The following is an 18,026-nucleotide window of genomic DNA, read 5'->3' on the forward strand; positions in this document are numbered from 1 at the left end:
AGCCCCACTCCTACCATGAAGGTGGGCACTGACCCATCCCATGCCACTCAGAGGGGCTTTCCCTGGACTTTAAATGTGGAGCAGGAGGTCAGGCATGGTGGCTCACACCTGCAGTCCCAGCACTTCGGGAGACCAAGGCAGGAGGAACGCTTGAGCCCAGGAGTTCGAGACCAGCTCTGGGCAACAGAGCGAGACCCCGTCTCTACAAAAATACAAAAATTAGCTGGGTGTGGTGGCACTCGCCTGCAATCCCAGCTGTTTGGGAGGCTGAAGTGGGAGCAGTGCCCAAGCTCAGGAGGTCAAGGCTGCAGTGAGCCAAAGTCACACCACTGTACTCTAGCCTGGGTGACAAGGGGAGACTCTGTCTCTAAAAAAAACCCTAGAAATTAAAATAAACAAATAACTAAATATTGAGCAGAAACAGAGGGGCTGAAGACAATTTGGAGCCAGAGCCCACGATCCACCTAAGTTGAGACCTCCTGTCCTTTAAAAGCTTGGTCGCTGAGCTCTGCCTCTGATTGTACAAGCCCTCCTTCCTGTGCTCCCTCCTTTGCCCTCCTCTTCCCCAGTCAGGTTAGCCAGAATCCATTCCTGTTGCTTATAATCAAAGAAAACTGATAACAATTTTTTTTTTCTTTTTTTCAGACCGAGTTTCACTCTTGTTGCCCAGGCTAGACTGCAATGGCACGATCGTGGCTCACTGCAACCTCCACCTCCCAGGTTCAAGTGATTCTCCTGCCTCAGCCTCTCCAGTAGCTGGGATTAACGTGTGCACCACCATGCCCAGCTACTTTTTGTATTTTTAGTAGAAATGGGGTTTCACCATGTTGGCCAGGTTGGTCTCGAACTCCTGATCTCAGGTGATCTGCCTGCCTTGCCGTCTCAAAGTGCTGGGATTATAGGTGAGAGCTACCATACCCGGACCTGATAACAAAATTGTAATCTTAGTTTTGCCTAAGAAAAAAGATACAGAAGTTAAATATATATATGAATATGGATATTACATATATAATTTCTCTCTTTTTTAAAATTTCTCTTTTTTAAACTATGCTAAATATAAGTTTTTCTTTTTTTTTTTTTTTTTTTTTTTTTTTGAGACGGAGCCTCGCTCTGTCGCCCGGGCTGGAGTGCAGTGGCTGGATCTCAGCTCACTGCTAGCTCCGCCTCCCGGGTTTACGCCATTTTCCTGCCTCAGCCTCCCGAGTAGCTGGGACTACAGGCGCCCGCCACCTCGCCGGCTAGTTTTTTGTATTTTTTAGTAGAGACGGGGTTTCACAGTGGATGGTCTCGATCTCCTGACCTCGTGATCCGCCCGTCTCGGCCTCCCAAAGTGCTGGGATTACAGGCTTGAGCCACCGTGCCCGGCCTAAATATAAGTTTTTCTAAGGGTAGGCATATAGGTTTGTTCAGTTTTTGTTTTTTTTTTTTTTCTTGAGACGGAGTTTGGCTCTTGTTGCCCAGGCTAGAGTGCAATGGCAAGATCTTGGCTCACTGCAACCTCCGCCTCCCGGGTTCAGGCGATTCTCCTGCCTCAGCCTCTCCAGTAGCTGGGATTACAGGCATGCGCCACCACACCTGGCTAATTTTGTATTTTTAGTAGAGATGGGGTTTCGCCATGTTGGTCAGCCTGGTCTTGAGCTCCTGATCTCAGGTGATCCGCCTGCCTCAGCCTCCCAAAATGCTGGTACTACAGGCATGAGCCACCGCACCCGCCCTAGTTTTGTTTTGTTTTGTTTTTTTCTTTTTTTTTTTTGTATAAACAAGGAGCGTTAGAAGTTTCCTATGCCTTACCGTACTCCAAAGTCAGTATGTGTTCAGGTAAGATCACATCACCTGCCACCTTTGGCTCAGCAGCCAAGTGGCCAGCAGGATCCAGGAAAGAAGCAGGCAACCTTTTCTCTTGGCTGCTGAAGAAGAGGCTGCCCCTCAGGTAACTTCTTATGAGGCCGACAGTGAGTTGCCCTTTTCCTCCTATTGAGGGACTGGATTTTGAATACTTTAGCATGGTGGCTCATGCTTGTAATCCCAGCACTTTGGGAGGCCAAGGCAGGTGGATCGCTTGAGCCCAGGAATGGGAGGCCAGCCTGGGCAATGTGGCAAAACATCACCTCTACGACGGGCATGGTGGCCCACATACCAGTAGTCCCACCTACCCGGGTGGCTGAGGCAGGAGGATGGCTTGAGCCAGGGGGGTTGAGGCTGCCATGAGCCATGATCACACCACTGCACTCCAGCCTGGGCGATAGAGTGAGATCCCGTCTCAAAAAAAAAAAAAAAAAAAAAAAAAAAAAAAAAAAAAAAAAAAAAAAATTGGTCTGTGATATTTTGATCAACTATGTATAAAACAAAAAATAAGAGAATATTCTTCTGAAATAATACATGACATCACAGCAGCTAACAACATAGGGGACAAGATCACTTGGCTTACAATGATTTTCACACAGAAAACCAGAAAGTAGTTTGAATCTTAAGGAAGAGAGCTGCGTTTTAAAGTTTAACAGCAAGTCGGGGGTCAGGAGACCTGACTTTTTCCCCAGTTCGTGTGCTGCCACTTTACCAGTGGCGAGTCCTTGGGGATGCTACTAAAACTTTTTTTTTTTTTTAATTATACTTTAAGTTCTGGGGTACATGTGCACAACGTGCAGGTTTGTTACATATGTATACATGTGCCATGTTGGTGTGCTGCACCATTAACTCATCATTTACATTAGGTATATCTCCTAATGCTAACCCTCCCCCATCTCCCCACCCTATGACAGGCCCTGGTGTGTGATGTTCCCCGCCCTGTGTCCAAGTGATCTCATTGTTCAATTCCCACCTATGAGTAAGAACATTTGGTTTTCTGTTCTTGCGATAGTTTGCTGAGAATGGTGGTTTCCAGATTCATCCGTGTCTCTACAAAGGACATTAACTCATCCTTTTTTTATGGCTGCATAGTATTCCATGGTGTATATGGGCCACATTTTCTTTTCTTTTCTTTTCTTTTTTTTTTTTTGAGACGGAGTCTGGCTCTGTCACCCATGCTGGAGTGCAGTGGCCGGATCTCAGCTCACTGCAAGCTCCTCCTCTCGGGTTTACGCCATTCTCCTCCCTCAGCCTCTGGAGTAGCTGGGACTACAGGCGCCCACCACCTCGCCCGGCTAGTTTTTTGTATTTTTTAGTAGAGACGGGGTTTCACCGTGTTAGCCAGGATGGTCTCGATCTCCTGACCTCGTGATCCGCCCGTCTCGGCCTCCCAAAGTGCTGTGATTACAGGTTTGAGCCACCGCGCCCGGCCCTGGGCCACATTTTCTTAATCCAGTCTGTCATTGATGGACATTTGAGTTGGTTCCAAGTCTTTGCTATTGTGAATAGTGCCACACTAAATATACGTGTGCATGTGTCTTTATCGTAGCATGATTTATAATCCTTTGGATATATACCCAGTAATGGGATTGCTGGGTCAAATGGTATTTCTAGTTCTAGATCCTTGAGGAATCGCCACACTGTCTTCCAGAATGATTGAACTAGTTTACAGTCCCACCAACAGTGTAAAAGCATTCCTATTTCTCCACATCCTCTCCAGCATCTCTTGTTTCCTGACTTTCTAATGATGGCCATTCTAACTGATGTGAGATGGTATGGTATCTCATTGTGGTTTTGATTTGCATTTCTCTGATGACCAGTGATGATGAGCATTTTTTCATGTGTCTGTTGGCTGCATAAATGTCTTCTTTTGAGAAGTGTCTGTTCATATCCCTTGCCCACTTTTTGATGGGGTTGTTTGATTTTTTTCTTGTAAATTTGTTTAATTTCTTTGTAGATTTTGGATATTAGCCCTTTGTCAGACGGGTAGATTGCAAAAATTTTCTCCCATTCTGTAGGTTGCCTGTTCACTCTGATGGTAGTTTCTTTTGCTGTGCAGAAGCTCTTTAGTTTAATTAGATCCCATTTGTCAATTTTGGCTTTTGTTGCCATTGCTTTTGGTGTTTTAGTCATGAAGTCTTTGCCCATGCCTATGTCCTGAATGGTATTGCCTACGTTTTTTTCTAGGGTTTTTATGGTTTTAGGTCTAACATTTAAGTTTTTAATCCATCTTGAATTAATTTTTGTATAAGGTGTAAGGAAAGGATCCAGTTTCAGCTTTCTACATGGGGCTAGTCAATTTTCCCAGTACTATTTGTTAATTAGGGAATCCTTTCTCCATTTCTTGTTTTTGTCAGGTTTGTCAAAGATCACATGGTTGTAGATGTGTGGTGTTATTTCTGAGGCCTCTGTTCTGTTCCATTGGTCTAGATCTCTGTTGTGGTACCAGTACCATGCTGTTTTGGTTACTGTAGCCTTATAGTATAGTTTGAAGTCAGGTGGTAGCATGATGCCTCCAGCTTTGTTCTTTTTGCTTAGGATTGTCTTGGCAACACAGGCTCTTTTTTGGTTCCATATGAACTTTATTTATTTATTTATTTATTTTTGAGACGGAGTCTTGCTCTGTGGCCCAGGCTGGAGTGCAGTGGCCGGATCTCAGCTCACTGCAAGCTCTGCCTCCCGGGTTTACACCATTCTCCTGCCTCAGCCTCCTGAGTAGCTGAGACTACAGGCACCCGCCACCTCGCCCGGCTAGTTTTTTGTATTTTTTAGTAGAGACGGGGTTTCACCGTGTTAGCCAAGATGGTCTCGATCTCCTGACCTCGTGATCCGCCCGTCTCGGCCTCCCAAAGTGCTGGGATTACAGGTTTGAGCCACCACGCCCGGCCGGTTCCATATGAACTTTAAAGTAGTATTTTCCCAATTCTGTGAAGAAAATCGTTGGTAGCTTGATGGCAATGGCACTGAATCTATAAATTACCTTGGGCAGGCTGGGCGCAGTGGCTTACACCTGTAATCCCAGCACTTTGGAAGGCCCAGGCAGGCAGATCACGAGGTCAGGAGATTGAGACCATCGTGGCTAACACAATGAAACCCCGTCTCTAAAAAAAAAAAATTACAAAAAATTAGCCTGGCGTGGTGGCGGGAACCTGTAGTCCCAGCTACTCAGGAGGCTGAGGCAGAAGAATGGTGTGAACCTGGGAGGTGGAGCTTGCAGTGAGCCGAGATGGCACCACTGCACTCCAGTCTGGGCGACAGAAGGAGACCTCGTCTCAAAAAAAAAAAAAAAAAAAAAACACCTTGGGCAGTATGGCCATTTTCACGATATTGATTCTTCCTATCCATGAGCATGGAATATTCCTCCATTTGTGTGTGTCCTCTTTTATTTTGTTGAGGAGTGGTTTTGTAGTTCTCCTTTAAGAGGTCCTTTATATCCCTTGTAAATTGGATTCCTAGGTATTTTATTCTCTTTGTAGCAATTGTGAATGGGAGTTCACTCATGATTTGGCTATTTGTCTGTTATTGCTGCATAGGAATGCTTGTGATTTTTGCACATTGATTTGGTATCCTGAGACTTTGCTGAAGTTGCTTATCAGCTTAAGGAGATTTTGGGCTGAGACGATGGGGTTTTCTAAATATACAATCATGTCATCTGCAAATAGGGACAATTTGACTTCCTCATTTCCTAACCGAATACCCTTTATTTATTTCTCTTGCCTGATTGCCTTGGCCAGAACTTCCAACACTATGTTGAATAGGAGTGGTGAGAGAGGGCATCCCTGTCTTGTGCTTCTTGTGCCAGTATTCAAAGGGAATGCTTCCAGTTTTTGCCCATTCAGCATGATATTGACTTTGGGTTTGTCATAAATCGCTCTTACCATTTTGAGATATGTTCCATCAATACCTACTTTATTAAGAGTTTTTAGCGTGAAGCGCTGTTGAATTTTGTCGAAGGCCTTTTCTGCATCTGTTGAGATAATCATGTGGTTTTTGTCTTTGGTTCTGTTTATATGCTGGATTACATTTATCGATTTGCATATATTGAACCAGCCTTGCATCCCAGAGATGAAGCCAACTTGATATTGGTGGATAAGCTTTTTGATGTGCTGCTGAATTCGGTTTGCCAATATTTTATTAAGGATTTTCACACTGATGTTCATCAGAGATATTGGTCTAAAATTCTTTTTTTGTTGTGTCTCTGCCAGGTTTTTTTTTTTTTTTGAGACGGAGTCTCGCTCTGTCACCCAGGCTGGAGTGCAGTGGCCGGATCTCAGCTCACTGCAAGCTCCGCCTCCCAGGTTCACGCCATTCTCCTGCCTCAGCCTCTGGAGTAGCTGGGACTACAGGCGCCCGCCACCTCGCCTGGCTAGTTTTTTTGTATTTTTAATAGAGACGAGGTTTCACCGTGTTAGCCAGGATGGTCTCGATCCCCTGACCTCCTGATCCACCCATCTCGGCCTCCCAAAGTGCTGGGATTACAGGCTTGAGCCACCGCGCCCGGCCTCTGCCAGGTTTTGGTATCAGGATGATGCTGGCCTCATAAAATGAGTTAGGGAGGATTCCTCTTTTTCTATTGACTGGGATAGTTTCAGAAGGAATGGTATCAGCTCCTCTTTGTACCTCTGGTAAAATTCGGCTGTGAATTCGTCTGGTCCTGGACTTTTTTTGGTTGGTAGGCTATGAATTACTGCCTCAATTTCAGAGCCTGTTATTGGTCTATTCAGGGATTCAACTTCTTCCTGGTTTAGTCTTGGGAGGGTGTATGTGTCCAGGAATTTTTCCATTTCTTCTAGATTTTCTAGTTTATTTGCATAGAGGTGCTTATAGTATTCTCCGATGGTAATTTGTATTTCTGTGGGATCCGTGGTGATATCCCCTTTATCATTTTTTACTGCATCTATTTGATTCTTCTCTCTTTTCTTCTTTATTAGTCTTGCTAGCAGTCTACCAATTTTGTTGATCTTTTGAAAAAAACAGTTCCTGGATTCATGGATTTTTTTTGAAAGGGTTTTTTGTGTCTCTGTCTCCTTCAGTTCTGCTTTGATCTTAGCTATTGCTTGCCTTCTGCTAGCTTTTGAATTTGTTGCTCTTGCTTCTCTAGTCCTTTTAATTGTGATGTTAGGGTGTCGATTTTAGGTCTTTCCTGCTTTCTCTTGTGGGCATTTAGTGCTATAAATTTTCCTCTACATACTGCTTTAAATGTGTCCCAGAGATTCTGGTATGTTGTATCTTTGTTCTCATTGGTTTCAAAGAACATCTTTATTTCTGCCTTCTTTTCGTTATGTACCCAGTAGTCATTCAGGAGCAGGTTGTTCAGTTTCCATGTAGTCGAGCGGTTTTTAGTTTCTTAATCCTGAGTTCTAATTTGATTGCACTGTGGTCTGAGAGACAGTTTGTTGTGATTTCTGTCCTTTTATATTTGCTGAGGAGTGCTTTATTTCCAATTATGTGGTCAATTTTAGAATAAGTGCGATGTGGTGCTAAGATGAATATATATTCTGTTGATTTGGGGTGGAGAGTTCTGTAGATGTCTATTAGGTCCGCTTGGTGCAGAGCTGAGTTCAATTCCTGGACATCCTTGTTAACCTTCTATCTCATTGATCTGTCTAATATTGACAGTGCGGTGTTAAAGTCTCCCATTGTGTTTGAGTCTAAGTCTCTTTGTAAGTCTCTAAGGACTTGCTTTATGAATCTGGGTGCTCCTGTATTGGGTGCATATATATTTAGGATAGTTAGCTCTTCTCATTGAATTGATCCCTTTACCATTATGTAATGGCCTTCTTTGTCTCTTTTGATCTTTCTTGGTTTAAAGTCTGTTTTATCAAAGACTAGGATTGCAACCCTGCTTTTTTTTGGCTTTCCATTTGCTTTTTAGTTCTTCCTCCATCCCTTTATTTTGAGCCTATGTGTGTCTCTGCACGTGAGATGGGCCTCCTGAATACAGCACACTGATGGGTCTTGACTCTGTCCAATTTGCCAGTCTGTGTCTTTTAACTGGGGCATGTAGCCCACTTACATTTAAGATTAATATTGTTATATGTGAATTTGATCCTGTCATTATGATGTTAGCTGGTTATTTTACGCATTAGTTGATGCAGTTTCTTCCTAGTATCAATGGTCTTTACAATTTGACATGTTTTTGTAGTGGCTGGTACCGGTTGTTCCTTTCCATGTTTAGTGCTTCCTTCAGGAGCTCTTGCAGGGCAGGCCTGGTGGTGACAAAATCTCTCAGCATTTGCTTGTCTGTAAACGGTTTTGTTTCTCCTTCACTTATGAAGCTTAGTTTGGCTGGATATGAAATTCTGGGTTGAAAATTCTTTTCATTAAGAATGTTGAATACTGGCCCCCACTCTCTTCTGGCTTGTAGAGTTTCTGCTGAGAGATCCACTGTTAGTCTGATGGGCTTCCCTTGTGGGTAACTCGACCTTTCTCTCTGGCTGCCCTTAACATTTTTTCCTTCATTTCATCCTTGGTAAATCTGACAATTCTGTGTCTTAGGGTTGCTCTTCTCGAGGAGTATCTTTGTGGCATTCTCTGTATTTCCTGAATTTGAATGTTGGCCTGCCTTGCTAGGTTGGGGAAGTTCTCCTGGATAATATCCTGCAGAGTGTTTTCCAACTTGGTTCCATTCTCCCTGTCACTTTCAGGTACACTAATCAAACGTAGATTTGGTCTTTTCACATAGTCCCATATTTCTTGGAGGATTTGTCCATTTCTTTTTACTCTTTTTTCTCTAAACTTCTCTTCTCACTTTATTTCATTAATTTGATCTTCAATCACTGATACCCTTTCTTCCACTTGATCGAATAGGCTATTGAAGCTTGTGCATACATCACGTAGTTCTTGTGCCATGGTTTTCAGCTCCATCAGGTCATTTAAGGTCTTCTCTATACTGTTTATTCTAGTTAGCCCATCATCTAATCTTTTTTCAAGGTTTTTAGCTTCCTTGTGATGGGTTCAGACATCCTCCTTTAGCTTGGAGAAGTTTGTTATTACCGACCTTCTGAAGCCTACTTCTCTCAACTCGTCAAAGTCATTCCCTGTCCAGCTTTGTTCTGTTGCTGATGAGGAGCTGTGATCCTTTGGAGGAGAAGAGGCGCTCTGGTTTTTAGAATTTTCAGCTTCTCTGCTCTGGTTTCTCCCCATCTTTGTGGTTTTATTTACCTTTGGCCTTTGATAATGGTAACCTACAGATGGGGTTTTGGTGTGGATGTCCTTTTTGTTTATTTTGATGCTATTGCTTTCTATTTGTTAGTTTTCCTTCTAGCAGTCAGGTCTCTCAGCTGCAGGTCTGTTGGAGTTTGCTGGAGGTCCACTCCAGACCCTGTTTGCCTGGGTATCGCTAGAGAAGGCTGCAGAACAGCAAATATTGCAGAACAGCAAATATTGCTGCCTGATCCTTCCTCTGGAAGCTTCGTCCCAGAGGGGCACCCAGCTGTATGAGGTGTCAGTCGGCCCCTAGTGGGAGGTGTCTCCCAGTCAGGCTACACAGGGGTCAGGGACCCACTTGAGGAGACAGTCTGTCTGTTCTCAGAGCTCAAACACTGTGCTGGGAGAACCACTGCTCTCTTCAGAGCTGTCAGACAGGGACGTTTAAGTCTGTAGAGGTTTCTGCTGCCTTTTGTTTAGCTATGCCCTGCCCCCAGAGGTGGAGTCTACAGAGGCAGGCAGGCCTTGTTGAGCTGCGGTGGGCTCCACTCAGTTCGAGCTTCCCCGGTGGCTTTGTTTACCTACTCAAGCCTCAGCAATGGTGGACGCCCCTCCCCCAGCCAGGCTGCTGCCTCCCAGTTCAATCTCAGACCCATGAGCTAGCAGTGAGCACAGTTGCATGGGTGTGGGACCTGCCAAGCCAGGCATGGGATATAATCTCCTGGTGTGCCTTTTGCTAAGACCATTGGAAAAGCCCAGTATTTGGGCGGCAGTGTCCCAGTTTTCCAGGTAGTCTTTCACGGCTTCCCTTGGCTAGGAAAGGGAAATCCCTGACCCCTTGCGCTTCCCGGGTGAGGTGATGCCCCACCCTGCTTCGGCTCACCCCCCGTGGGCTGCACCCACTGTCCAACCAGTCCCATTGAAATGAACCAGGTACCTCAGTTGAAAATGCAGAAATCACCTGTCTTCTGTGTTGATCATGTTGGGAGCTGCAGACTGGAGCTGTTCCTATTCAGCCATCTTGGAACCAGACCTTCTCTACTAAAACTTTTTAAGTCCAACAAGGAAACGGAAGTGATCTGTGGCTCCAGATTTGGGATAATATAAGAACATGGGCTCTGACTTGGATCTTGCTGTCCTCCCATCCTGGCTCTGCTCCCCGCTTGCCTGTCACCCTCCTGGACCTCAGGGTCTTCAGCTGTCAGACAGAAGTAATGTCTCTTAGCATTATAGGCGTTATTGGATAAAGGCAACATAAGTAAGGCACCTAGTGTGGTTTTCATGCTTAACAAATGCTTCTTCCTCTTGTCACCCCACACCTTTTGTTGGTTAAAACATGAAATCCACACATTTTACTTCACCCAACTTCATTTAAAAGTATAAAAGACAAAATGAAAGTCGAAAATGAAATCAGGGGCTAGGTGTGGTGGCTCACACCTGTAACCCCAGCACGTTGGGAGGCCTTGGCAGGAGGATGGCTTCAGGCCAGGAGTTTGGGACCAGCCAGGGCAACAAAGTGAGACCTCATCTTTACAAAAAATAAAAATAAAAATAGCTGGGCATGATGATGCACGCTGTAGTCCCAGCTGCTTGGTAGGCTGAGGTTGGAGGGTCGCCTGAGCCCAGAAGGTTGAGGTTGCACTGAGCCGAGCTTGCACCCCTGCACTGCAGCCTAGGTGACAGAGCAAGACCCTGTCTCGAAAAAAGGGTAGCATTTGACCCTTGCTGTTTTACTAGAGGGACTGTTTGATAATAAAATATTGCTGGGGTGGGGAGTTCCTATGTGATATCAAAAAACCCTCCCTAAATCTGGGCAGCCCATAAAACCCCTTATACTCTATAGCTTCCTGCCAAACATACTTTCAGAGAGTTCTTTAGCATTTCTACAATAGAAATTAGGAACAGGAATGGTAGAAATAGAAACATAATTGATGGGGGCAGAAAATCCATAAACAATTATGTCTCTGCAATAAACACCAATAGCTAGAAGCAACCAGACCAGTATGGGCTGTGACTGTATCAAAATGACTGTATCAAAATGACTAGGGCCAGAGATCTAGCCCTAGTCATCCCTGGTTAAGGTAATTAATCTTCCCGTGAGAAGATAACATTATCTCTACATTGTGTTTATGACTTTATATTATTTTCAGTTTGGTTTATTTTCCCAAAACAGTGACTTTGGCTAATTTCATTTAGGGATTCAACATATGCTTCTGTTTGCTTTCTAAAGTTCTGAATTAAAAGAACCCTCCCAGGATAGTCAAGGAGGGAATTGTGTTTCTCAACAAGACTGGAAGCTCTTGTTTGTAGTAGCGTCAGAGCCCAGGGCTACGCCTGAAGGTAAGCGCTCTCTTTGCTGGGAAGATTGATTGACTTGAAAGAGACGGACACAGCCAGAGGTGCAGCAATGACCTTGTGTCCAGAGCAGGCAGACATGGGACCTGCCCCCTATAGGATAGTGCCTGCGAGGATCTTTCCCTGTTTGGTTGGTTGATTGGTTGGTTTTGCTTTTTAGAGACAGTGTCTCACTCTGTTACCCGGGCTGGAGTGCAGTGGTGCAATCACAGCTCACTGAGGGCCTCAAACTCCTCGGCTCAAGCCATCTCCCCACCTCAGCCTCCTGAGTTGCTGGGACCACAGACGTTCACCACCTCCCCCAGCTAAGTTATTTATTTTTCATAGAGATGAGGGCTCGCGATGTTGCCCACACTGGCCTGAAACTCCTGGCCTCAAGCGATCATTCTGCCCCATCCTCCCCAAGCACTGTGGTTACGAGCATGAACCACAGGGCCCGGACATCCCATTTGAGGTACTGTTCCTTACAGCAGGAGCTCGCCAGAGCAGGGAAGAAGGGTAGAGGAAAAAAACTGGAGAAGAATGAGAAAAGAATATCCAATAGTCCCGTTCTTGGCCCAGCCTAGCCTGCCAGATTGTTGCCCAAACAACTCCTCCTCTAAACCCCGCTCCTCCTGGCTCATTCCTGTTCTCCCACTCCACACCCCAATAAACCTTTCTCTTCCCAGAGTTCTGCTGTTTGTGTAGTGATGTGCTACATCAAATATTTTGCTAATGGGCAAACAGGAGAACGCTAGACTGGATACTCCTGGGCTCTTAGGTAACAATTTCATATTTAGTAGTGGTTTCTGGGTAGACAATGGCTTCGCTTACCAGAATTGTAAAAGGCCTAGAAATCTTGGAATTTTTTTTTTTTTTTTTTTTGAGATGGAATCTCATTCTGTCACCCAGGCTGGAGTGCAGTGGCTCAGTCTCGGCTCACCGCAACCTCTGCCACCCGGGTTCAAGCAATTCTCCTGTCTCAGCCTCCCGAGTAGCTGGGATTACAGGCATGCACCACCGCACCTGGCTAATTTTTGTAGTTTTAGTAGAGATAGAGTTGCACCATCTGGTCCGGCTGATCTTGAACTCCTGACCTCGTGATCCACCCGCCTTGGCCTCCCAAAGTGCTGGGATTACAGGCATGAGCCACTGCACCCAGCCAGAATGATCATCTTTATCACGAAAATGAATTATCTGCAGTTCTGCCCAAGGATGACAAGGATGGTCTTATAGACTGAAGTGGGCTTCTCCAGCCCCCGAATTCAAATGTTGAAGCCCTGGCCCTCAATGTGATGCATTCGGAGAAGGGACTTTTAAGGAGATGATTAAAATGAAATGAGGTCAGCCAGGTGAGGTGGCTCATAAAAGATAAAAATGTATTACTTGGCCGGACGCGGTGGCTCACGCCTGTAATCCCAACACTTTGGGAAGCCGAGGTGGTTGGATCACCTGAGGTCAGGAATTCGAGACCAGTCTGGCCAACATGGTGAAACCCCATCTCTACTAAAAATACAAAAATTAGCTGGGCATGGTAGCGGGTGCCTGTAATCCCAACTACGCAGGAGGCTGAGGCAGGAGAATCACTTGAACCCGGGAGGTGGAAGCTGCAGTGAGCCAAGATCACACCATTGTACTCCAGCCTTCATCTCAAAAAAAAAAAAAAAAAAGATTAAATGAAGTTGTAAGGATGGGGCCCTAATCTAATACAATGGGTGTCTTTGTAAGAAGAAGAGACAGCAGGAGTACACAAAAAGAGGAAAGGCCATGTGAGGACACAGCCAGAGGCGGCCCTCTGCACGCCAAGGAGAGAGGAGAAACCAACCCTGTCAGCATCTTGATCTTGGACTTCCAGCCTCCAGAACTGTGAGCAAATACATTTCTGTTGTTTAAGCCCCCAGGTCTGTGGTATTTTATGATAGCAGCCCCAGTTGATTAGTACCGATAGTCAATGGGGGGACGATCCTGTCAGTACACTAAGCTGTGGGCAATGGTGCCACAGAACACATGGGGGTACCTTTAGAGAGCTTCAAATTCATGCCAAGATTTGTAGGGAACGTTGTTTTCATGTTGGGACAAATACAGATAAATTGTAGGATACAATGCACAATTCACTTGACTTTTTTTTTTTTTTTTTTTTTTTTTTAACAAAGTCTCCCTCTTGTCGCCCAGGCTGGAGTGCCATGGTGCGATCTCGGCTCACCACAATCTCCGCCTCCCAGGTTCAAGGGATTCTCCTGCCTCAGCCTCCCGAGTAGCTGGGATTACAGGCCTGCGCCACAACACCTGGCTAATTTTGTATTTTTAGTAGAGATGGGGTTTCCCCATGTTGGTCAGGCTGGTCTTGAACTCCCGGCCTCAGGTGATCCACCCGTCTCGGCCTCCTAAAGTCCTGGGAATACAGGCATCAGCCATCACACGTGGCCCGCTTGACTTTTTAAGCAAAGACTGATATGACAAAGACACACCCCCGCAGCAGTATTCTTCATCGTATCAGTTTGTGTTCAGCCGGGAAAATCGGCACTCCAGTGCAGCAAGCTGGTTCCACAGGTGCTGAGCGACTTACAGTGGCAGGAAGCCATTGCTACTCCTAGGGTTAGGAAGACACAGTAGGAGATGACGCTGCCGGGCTCCCGAAGACAGGGTTCTGTGTTGGGGGTGGAGGTGATGAGGGAAGCTGGGACCAGGAAGGGAGATGATGTCCAACTAGAGATGGAACTGCGTAGGAGATACTGCCTTTGCAGGACACGGGGCCCTTGTAGGAGGAGGAACGCCCTGCCTTCCTCCTGGCTCCCACACCGCAGTCTTCTGCAGTGCCCCCAACAGCCAGAGAGCAAGGGAAATGGGGAAATGTGGTTCCCGACCAGACAGACTGAAGTCGAGTGTGGGGGTCGGAGGACAAGTGGGTTCACAGGTTGCAGGTGGGTATATTGTGGTGAGAAGGGAACCACAGGAAGCATCGGTGTTAAGAGACTTTCCTAGTTGCTGATGCCTATGTTAGGGTTGAGGGGTATTTCATCATCAGTGGATGAGGTTCCTTCTTCAGCCTCTTTCCCTTCGACATGGAGAAACTGTCTCTCTGTGTGCTTGGCTCTGACTTCGTGATCATTGGAGAGCCTGGCTGCTCCGGCTATGGCCATTTCCAGCTCCCATCCCCCTTGTCACAGCAGGACAAGAGGGTTCCTCGTTACCTGGGAACAGCTGTGAGGGTCACCTGTGCTAATCGTCCTCTCGTCCCTAGGCAGCTGCGGACTCCTGGAGGCTCCCGGGCTTCTCTGGCACTCTGTGCCTTTGTGACTGTGCCCCAGCGGATCCCCCAGCCGCTCCTGCCTATCTATGTCCTACTTATGCTTCCAAGCCTGGTAGTGGACCTGGCGCTTCCTTCCTCCAGGCTGCTTTGGCGTGCTGTGTTACCCTGTGCTTGGCACTGACATTCATCCTCTTGCTATTGGACTGCGTCCACTGACAAGGCTGTTTAATCTACTGGCCTGAAAACCCTGGAGGCCAGGACTGGGCCTGTCTTTATCCCTGTAGCCTCCACCAGGCCAAGGAGTGCCCTGCACTAGCACACAACCAGAGTCTATCAAAACGAAATTGGGGGGATTTTGTATGATTTTTCAGGGAGTGGGTTATTTTCGCACATTTTTGTGCCAAGCCGGAAAGACCCAAGTGTAGAATGTACCACTGTTGTAGGTAGTAGCTGCAGCTGTCACAGTACCTTGAACCTAAATATATGGTCTTTCTTTGTGTGTGTGTGTGTGTGTGTGTGTGTGTGTGTGTGTGAGGTTGGAGGAATAGAGTCTGGCTCTGTTGCCCGGGCTGGAGTGCAGTAGTGAGATCTCGGCTCACTGCAGGCTCTGCCTCCTGGGTTCAAGCGATTCTCATGCCTCAGCCTCCGGGGAAGCTGGGCTTACAGGCGCCCACCACCATGCCTGGCTAATTTTTTAATTTTTAGTAGAGACAGGTTTCACCATGTGGGTCAGTCTGGTCTCAAGTGATCCACCTGCCTCTGCCTCCCGAAGTGCTGGAATTACAGGCATGAGCCACCACACCTGACAGCTTAATATTTTTACAATAATTACATTACTTTTTAAGATCGTTGAGCTCAATTCTAAGGAAAATGCTTACTGAACTACCTGAGAGGCACAGTGCATCCCGGTCCCCTGGAGGCCTCTCCAGTTCCCACTGTGGAGCCTAGTGCTCAAGTGCACAGCTCTCAGGCCCTCCCAGCACCACCCTGCAGATGCAAGCTGGCATGCTACTTTCAGAGAACAGGAGCAGCTAGGGAGAATGAGGCAGCCAGGGAGCCTCCCTTTTCTCTGACTTAAGTTTCTTCTACCCTGTCAGGTTGATCTCTTGCCTTCTCCTAGCATTTGATCATCTCCTTGGAACCAGGTTAATTGCTTTTGGGGCTTTTTGCTTATTCAGATAACAGTCTGGTATCATCTTCAAAGGCCAAATGTCTGGAAGAGAAACAAGATGACTTCTAATAATTTACTGGCCTCTGCCTCTGATTAAGAATTCTGGACACTTTAACTTATGGGGCCTGTTATTAGGAAGCTCCAAGTTTTAATTAGAAAGGGTGAGGAGATGTGTGCATTAAGAAGGGTTTATCAGTTACTCTTGGTTTTCTCTGGGAACACTCTAGTATGTAAGAAAAGAAAAAATATATAAAAGGGGCTAAGAAGTATCTGAGTTTGCATTTTAAGTTGTTGTTGTTGATGTTGAGACAGAGTCTCACTCTGTCACCCAGGCTGGAGTGCAGTGGCACGATCTTGGCTCACTGCAACCTCTGACCTCACTGCAATCTCTGACTCCCGTGTTCAAGTGATTCTCGTGCCTCAGCCTCCCAAAGAGCTGGGACTACAGGCACCCGCCATCACACCCAGCTAATTTTTTTTTTTTTTTTTGGTAGAGATGGAATTTCACCATGTTGGCCAGGCTGGTCTCAAACTCCTGACCTCAAGTGATCCGCCTGACTAGGCCTCTAAAAGTGCTGGGATTACAGGTGGGATTTCACCATGCCCAGACCTGAAGTTTTTGTTTGTTTGTTTTTTATTTTTGAAGTGAAGGAGCAGTTTCTGGGTAACAGTCTCATTACTCTCCATTTTTTTTTGTTGTTGTTGTTTTGAGACAGAGTCTCACTTTGTCACTCCAGGCTGGAGTGCAGTGGTGTGATTAGCTGGGATTACAGGCATCCGCCACCACGCCTGGCTAATTTTTGTGTTTTTAGTGGAGATGGGGTTTCACCATGTTGGCCAGGCTGATCTCGAACTCCTCACCTCAAGTGATCCACCGGCCTCAGCCTCCCAAAGTGCTGAAAATACAGGCGTCAGCCACTGCGCCCAGCCCCCATTACTCCATTTTAAAAGTTCCCTTATCAGCAAAGAAACACCAAACTCACTACGATAGTGTAGGAAGCTGGTTTGAGATCAATTGTCTTTGTGTGTTGATCTGGAAAATGTATCAGAAAACTTAGCTGGAGAATGAAGGTAGTATTTTCTACTGCTTTCTCTGGGGTGTTCTAGACACTGGCAGTGGAAATAGCTTTGGTGGCCTGAAGAGCCTTGCTCGGTAGGGAGCCTTAATATTTGCTGATATGTTAGGGGTGTGTTTCCTGGTCTCTTTACTCTGCAATCAGCCAGAAGTGTGCCGGCGATGGCTGTCGACTAGCAGTAGCTAACAGTGTCTAGGACTTTTTCTCTGGAATCAGACTGCCTGGTTTGAATCCTGGGTCCACCAATGAGGAGCTGCAGGACCGGGGGCAAGTTGCTCTTGATACTCGTTTCCTCTCCTCTGTGTTCTAACATTTCGAATAGAGAGTACTAACTAACAGAGAGAGAGCACATCAGACCTTCCCCACCATGGCCCAAGAATGTGGAATCACATTCTTGTCAATCTTGTCAGCTCACAGAGTGTATTAGTCATCTATTACTGTGCGACAGATGATTAGAAATTGAGCTGCAAGGCCGGGCGCGGCACGCCTGTAATCCCAGCACTTTGGGAGGCCAAGGCGGGCAGATCACCTGAGGTCGGGAGTTTGAGACCAGTGTGGCCTACATGGTGAAACCCCATCCCTATTAAAAATACAAAAATTAGCCAAGCGTGGTGGTGGATGCCTGTCATCCTAGCTACTAGGGGTGCTGAGGCAGGAGAATGGCGTGAACCCGGGAGGCGAAGGTTGCAGTGAGCTGAGATTGTGCCACTGTACTCCGGCCTGGGTGACAGAGCGAGACTCTGTCTCAAAAAAAAAAAAAAAGGAAGGAAGGAAAGAAGGAAGGAAGGAAGGAAAGAAAGAAAGAAATTGAGCTGCTTAAAACAATAATTATTTATTTTTTTCTTTGTTTCTAAGTGTCAGGAATCCAGGCATGGCTTAGGTGGCCTCTCCTTAGCTTGCAGTCAGGATGTGAGCCAGAGTTTTAGTCCAATCTTGAAAGTAACATCCCATAACTTTCGCCCCTCTCATCGATGAGGCATTTGAGCTCCAGAAAGATGAGGTAATTTGACTAATTGCCTCCATCTTCTCCTTGCAAAGCTGACCTGACCATTTTCTGAAGACTGTTCTGCATGGTAGGGATAAGGTTGCAGGTGCCTGGGGTGCGGCAGAAGGAAGAAGGAAAGGGGAACGCCATTTTGCGACTGAGCTGGGCGACAGAGCAAGCTCTGTCTCAAAAAAATAATAATAAGAAGAAGAAAAC

At 46.2% G+C, this 18,026-nt stretch overlaps 1 protein-coding gene across 1 annotated transcript in view; it reads right to left on the reverse strand.

The window, feature by feature from the left end:
- MICAL3 (microtubule associated monooxygenase, calponin and LIM domain containing 3) overlaps window positions 1-18,026 on the reverse strand; it is a 1,031,057-nt gene that overhangs the window by 368,557 nt on the left and 644,474 nt on the right. The window lies entirely within an intron of this gene.

The sequence above is a fragment of the Piliocolobus tephrosceles genome, chromosome 19 (genome assembly GCF_002776525.5).
Source record: "Piliocolobus tephrosceles isolate RC106 chromosome 19, ASM277652v3, whole genome shotgun sequence".
Lineage (NCBI taxonomy): Eukaryota > Metazoa > Chordata > Mammalia > Primates > Cercopithecidae > Piliocolobus > Piliocolobus tephrosceles.